Raw genomic sequence first — 7,813 nt, 5'->3', positions numbered from 1 at the left:
TTCGTCGCCGTCGATAACGATGATGTCGATTGACGATCACTCATGGATGTATAATGTGTATTTATAATCGACAGTAGGTATTTTTACAGACGTAAATTCTATGAATTGTAGAATTTGCAACATTTATGTAACTATCAATAAATATGCAATAAATAAGCATTTTCATTCAAATATGCTAAAATATGCAAATAAAAAATTGAACCATAGAATCTACACATTACGAAACGTCGACATTTATAATCAAAATTGTTCTAGGTAAATTGTAGAAGAACATGCATTTGCATATAAATCCGGGCCCTAATGATAAGTTAATAATCACTCATCACTCTTATTATTATCATCATTAACTGTCAAGTAGACAAGTATAATTATATAGGTATATTTTATTGTGTACTTATACTTAATATTTATTGCAAAGGTTACTGTAATTATAAATATTGACTTAATATATTATGGGCACAGTCCATTCAACTTGAAATTGTACTTATCAATAATTTATGTGTCCTTGGTTTAAATGAAAGTACCAAAATAGATGTTATGCCAATTGTATCGACATTAATCGGGTCAAATTTCTGAAAACATTGTAATACATATTTTAATTCGTCAGGAAGCTTACTTAAAAAAAAGACTTTTCCAATTTTTTGAAATTTAAGATTGATAGTCTAAATAAGTTAAACAAGAGAATATAAAATAATTAATATTCATGTAGCGCGATACTGACAAGTGCGTGCACGTGCTCCTTTACACTAAAGTCACAGTGACAGTGCCACACACACTAATGATCACTTACTACGCACACATTTACACTATACACGAGCACGTAATTAAAAAACTGCTGATATTGAACTCCTTAAAAATTGTTTGGTGTCGAATCTCTTTAAATAATGTTACAATAATTTAAAAACATAAATATAACTTTAAACAATCAATAGATAATAATGTTTTTGGTTGATAATAAAAATAAAAACTAGTTGTTGACAACTTAACTGTCGATGCAAAGGGGTATTAAAAAAAGGATAAAGTGGTGATCGTGACTGGAAGCTATAGGGATCTTGACTTGGTTGACATGGACTATTTCTCATGTTTGTAGCTGCATTTGTTCTACGACAAAAAAAATTTGGTACTCTGGCGTCTTGCTGGCATTTTTAATGACGTAAAGAAAATAGAAAATATTCAAATTAAAAAAAAAAAAAACAATAAATAAATATTATTCTCAAATCCTGTAACCCATAAAAAAACCACATATCACCATAAAATACACACTCTAAGTTTAGTCAGAATCTAAAATGTGATAATAATAACAAAGTTCGATAAAAAACTGAAATAGTTATGTGATTTTTATAAACATATTGTGTACCTACTTTATAGTTACTCAAATAAATAATTTATTATACAAAACCATATAGGAGTGCAGTAGAAGGTTTATATGTGGCATCTGAAAAATTTTTTTGGTCCGATTGATTGGTCTGCGGACTATGACGATGAAAGTTATAGCAGCTAAGTCACAGTTGGAAAAAAGTTTATACGTTTATAACTAAGTTTATAACTTATAACTTATAAGTAGATAAAATGGATCTGAACAAATGTTTTCACTAGATAGTTGTACAATTATACTAATACATATACCTAGTAAATTCCAAAAAGGAACCTCGTCAAAATTCTGAATTATATTATTATAGCCACTGATGTAAACAGCCTACCTGTGTATCAAATACCAATGTATCATGCAATTAATTATTTTTGTTTTTTGTTGATTAAAGTGTATTTGGTCGATTGTAAAAAAATGGGCCACTTTATAGTGTATTCAGTGTGCACTATGCTGCATCTGCGATTAATGTTTGAGCACTCTAATAATTATTAATAAAAATACTAGATAGCTGACTTGGAAATATTACTGAAGTTGATAAAATGACTTTATTCAATTTTTTTATAAGGAGATGTAAAATCTTGAGTAAGTACATGAATACGATTAAAAAAGAATACAAAATACAATTTTGCTTACGCAGAAAAAAATTAATATCAATATTAGTAGGGTAAAAAAGAAAGTTCTGGCAGCGCATCCTGCTGGCTCATTCCTATACCTAATTTTTATACATTCGCTCATTCTTGCTCATTCCACGGTGGCTCATCCTTGTACACCGACGGTAGCACATACGTATACGATTTACCCCTCCACTCCGCTCTTCCCTAGACCCCCTGGCTCATTCTTGCACACAAAATTCTGCTGATTCCTACATACTTCACACGTATACGACATACCCCCGCCACTCCGCTCTTCCCTATACCCCCGTGCTCTTTCTTGTACACCGACGACTGCTGATTACGCCATCTATTATATATACACACTCCCCGCCACCCCGATCTACCTACCTATTGACTACCACCAGCCAACATTGCCGCCGCGCATGGAAAATAACCGCTTGCCAACCGAGCACTATACCACTGGGCCACCTATTCGCATATACTTAATTGATAAATGTTATCTCATTCAACTGATTTTTACGACAATCGCTCGCATACATACGCGAGGTATAACTTCTCACACCACTACTATACCCTATCAAGGGCTACCGCGAACGCGCGCGAGCCCGCCGTTGCGTTATTATATCTAACGTCATCAGTTATCACAGTGATGTTAACATAATCTTTAAATTTATATAATTATATATATGTATTCCTTCGTCTCGACTCTCAACCCATCAAAAGTTTAAGCATTCTCACATATATTTATTCATACCTACTTACATACACACTTACATACGATCATACATACTCATATATTATATTATAAAATACAACATATCACATACCTTTCTAGAAATATTATTCAGTTTACCTATTATATAATCACATGCGAATAAACATCTCGTTAAAGCATACGTTATGCATCGGAATATATCACACACATACAAATATAATATTATTATACAGTTTAGGTACATATATACGTTCATACACACATCATTATCACACTCCTATAAGTCACAAACATATTATACAATTTACATATATATTTATATATCAATAAAACACATCATCAGAATACGATACATATATTTTTACCTTTAAATTCCATGCACTTACCAACTCTAATATACTTTCAAACACACAATACCATATAGTACACATCAGTTTTTCATTCTAAACTTATATATATTTACTACACACACACATACATACATAGGTACTAAACACAGTACGCGCACACATGCACATACATTATATATATATATATATATATATGGTCAATCGTTTAATCGTTTACATATGTCGATGAGTCTCATTCACACATTTCTCTAGCAACACTCATGCACTCATATACCCATAGGATAGTTCATACATTATTTAGATAGTTACATAGTTACATATTATATACATACACATTAATTACGTATCACAAACACCTAAACATATTATAAAATTAAAGTATTATTAAAATATCCATACTTATAACGGTGTATACAGTATTCATATATATTTAGTTTATATACATATATTCATACATATAACCAAACATATTATACAGCTTGGGCACATATCAATAAAAGACACCTCGTTAAATCATATACATTACGCGTATAGTTTGATCACTAAATGCAAAAAATATACTATCATATTTCAACTTCACCGCTTATATACTACATTTAATGTTTGAAATATTACAACATTTAATCTAATATATATTTGAATTAAACACAGATATGTTTATACTTTCTTTTAATTTTAATATTATAATTTTTGTGTAAAATAAAAACAACTATGATATTTAAAAACAAGTTGCAACAATTATAAATATGAATATGCTACATGAAACCTACGTATATAATACGAACTCTGCCTTATGTACGATTAACTGCCGACCGATACATTAATATTAAGACACATAGGTACATAATTGTAAGACCTATGACCAACACACACCATGAATTAGTAAAGTAGTTCACTATACACCTCAATACATATGTACTACGACTACCGGACTCCGTATGACCATGGTACAGTCACATAGCATAATAGAATATAGCTTATATATTTACGAGTATTATTATTATTTAATATACATGTGTTTTACATTATTTGTTAAGTAAATAGGCGAGCGGGTATGGTTTCATCATAAATACCCTCATGTATTTAACAATTATTGGAGACAAATATAGGTATGATTTCTATGTTATAATTGATGGTAAAATATAGTGGTCTTGACCGACGTGTTATAGGTTTGTGTATTTCGAGACAGGTATAGTGATTAAAATCAGTGAATATTGTAATGATAGTATAGGTATTATATTGTATAGGTAGCTGATGAGTGTGGTTCTATGAATACACCTTTTATGATATATAATTAAAAATAATAACTTTGAGCAAAGGTATCTATGAATATACCGGTTTTTGAAGGTAGTATATTAGTTATATATGCGTACATATTTTTACAGTGAGATTATGATAATTGAACATATCTTTATTGAACTTATGAAATGTTTACATGTCTTAACATAATATAATGTATGAGTCATACAACTTGTTATAATATCATATGATAGTGTAGATTGAAGAGATGTAAGTCAACCATTTAAACTGAAATAGTCTGTTATAGTGTATAGTTACATTTAATATCTAATGCGATATTATTGATGGAATGATTAGCAGACTGTAGTTATTATTAAGATTTTCGAAATTTTAGACATGTCCTTGGCATAGAAATTTGTATAAGATTGTATCAACATTAATATACCTAATATTATGATTTGGGAGAAATTAAGATATTTTTACCGATTTTCACTAAAAAAAATTTCTAAGCTTGTAATATTAACACAATATACACGCGATTTCATCATAATTTTACAAAGTATATAGAATAATACATGTATCAGTAATAAGCATCCATATAGTATAGGTATAACTGTATAAATAATAAATTCCTATTATATTGTATAAAATAAATTCTGGGCCATCTGTTAGATATGCGTTAAAAATAATTGACATATATATGATTTTATATATGAAACCATTAAGTGAAAGATTATCACCCCTTGATGTAGGCACATTTTATTTTGTTTTTGATAATATGTGATGAAGATAACTATATAATATTATGTTTTTTATCATTGAAACCATGGAATTTAAATATAATTTTGTAGATATTATATTGCATTTAATTGTTGTATATTGGATATCGTTGTATCAGTATGCAAGGCGAGGTTGTGATATATTTCATGAATCTACTATAAATATATAATAATTAATATATATTTAAGAAATCAGGTATTAAGTATAATATATATATCAAAAATATTGTATGTGAATTATTATTTGAAATAATCGATCGAGCTTATATATGTTGTTTAAGTAAATATTTATGCAAATATACCTATGTATGTATAAGTATGTATGTATGCATGTGTGTATTAACTACTATATTATAGTGCAACGATAAGTTTCGGTTGTTGAGACTTGTAATAATGACTCGTTATAGTAGTGGTCATGCATTTAGATACATTTAATAACTTAGCTATATATGCCTTTGATGGTAATTAGACATGGGTATGATATTTTTTATAATATTACTTACACGATGTTAATGAAATTATGATATTTTCCCCCATATTTTACTAAAATATTGTGATGTTTCCATAATATGCATTATGAAAGTTATGATATTTTTACTTATTTTAGCAAAATTTACACACAGACAGCTATGTTTTTATCAAAATCAGTACATTTCAACGTATATTCACATTTTTGAGTATATTTTTAGGTTTCAGCATAAATTCTACCTACGTATTTAATGAAAAAATGAGTAAATTGTATATGAATAGGTACTATATTGCATTTAATTGTTATATATATATATTGGATTTCGTTGTATCAGTATGCACGGCGACGTTGTGATAATATATTTCATGTGGGTATCTACTGTAAATATATAATAATTAATATATGTTTAAGAATCCAGGTATTGAATAAATAATATATCGAGAATATAGAGTAAATTATGATTTAAAATATCGTTCGAGTCTAGATGTATGTATGTATGAATACTGTTTAAATATCAAATATGTAAGGATGTATACAACTATACAAGTGTGTGCTTACTATGTATGTAATATATATTATATATAGATGACTTATTGATGAGTATATATGAATGTTTATATGTATATATATATATATATATATATATATATATATTTATGCAGACTATATAATATGTTTAGGCGTTTGTAATGTCGAATATGTATATATGATTTAATGTGGGTTTTCATTATATCATACTATGTTTCACATATTCAAGTAGGTAACTATAGAACGAAGTGATGGGTCGATAATAGTTTTTAGTATTAAATTTTTTTTTACTTATTGTTATATATATATATTTCTCACTACACTTGACGAATAATAATAATAATAACAATGATAACAGTTTAAAAGATTTATTTTTCATCTTATATACCTATAATCCATGTATGTGTATATAAGTTATGATCTTAGTCTAATGTAATTTGATACAATATTTCAATGTATTTATGACTTATTAAAAATATAAGTATCTGTAATATTATTCAGGAAAGGCTAGCCTGATAGTATTGTGCATATAAACATACAATAATAAGAATGTATGTATGTTTCCATCTATATGCTCATTGTAGCATGATCATATATGGAAAATGACTAATAATATGAACATTTTTAATTGTAAAATTGACAAAGATGTTGCTATAATACTACAGATGTAACGTTAATTATTGTATATTTCTAGATTTAGGTAATAAACCACATAAAGTATTTACTGAAATGAGAGATATTGTTAATAGTTCTTAATTTTCCGATATTATAACTTATACAATAATATATGACGGAGGTGATATGCCTGTGTGTATGCACACGGTAAAATAAAAATATTATACAAGTGATGGACTGTTGTACGTATGCGCTGATAAAATATATATATATCAGTTACTTGAGTGATATTATGTAAGTTGCTGTATGTGCATGTACACATGCGTTTTCTCATATTATTTAAACGTGAAAAATATGTTTTGCTCGAGTCGGATAGGTTTTTTTGATGGTGACTGTGAGTGGTAATGGTGTGTGTTTTCCCGTGCACATCCATTAATTAAAATATATATGTCGGTCAGGTTATTGATAATATGTAAGTTGTTGTATGCGCGTTCGTGTATGCGTTTTCCCATGCACAGGTATTAACAATATAGAACACGAAATCAGAGGACCAAGGGATTAAAGATAAGTGATTAATAGGGGTATATTATGTACAATAATATTGTGGGTGTGATACAGAAAGTAAAAAATAAATATTATAAAGTGATATGGCTGTTACATGTATGTTTCTCTCATGAATTCTTAAAATATATGAATTGCTGATTAACAATAGTTAAGGTTTTATTAGCACACCAAAATGTCGATGCATGACTAGTCCTGATGAATGTTGTTTTTCTCAGATGTATTACATAAAAATTGATCAAGACGTTGTCTGATACGTAATGTATCCGTTGGTTCGGATGTATAAAGGTGATATTCAAATTAATATACCATTGGATATAATATGGATGAGGCATCATGTAAGTTTTTATATATTATTACCTATATATATTTTTATTGATGAAAATGACTGTAGTTTATTTATAAAAAAAATCTGGTAAGTAGATGTCACTCTGCTGTACAGTAGGTTCATAGGCGCAAATAGGGGGGGGATTTAGGGGCTAAGCCCTCCCAAAAATGTCCATAGCCCCCTCAAACATTTCCTACGTTTTGTTTTAAGCTTATTCAATATCATCAAAGTAATAGGCTTTAGCCC

This window comes from Acyrthosiphon pisum, chromosome X, assembly GCF_005508785.2.
Source record: "Acyrthosiphon pisum isolate AL4f chromosome X, pea_aphid_22Mar2018_4r6ur, whole genome shotgun sequence".
NCBI classification, from domain to species: Eukaryota; Metazoa; Arthropoda; class Insecta; order Hemiptera; family Aphididae; genus Acyrthosiphon; species Acyrthosiphon pisum.
Note: the sequence above shows the minus strand (reverse complement) of the source record.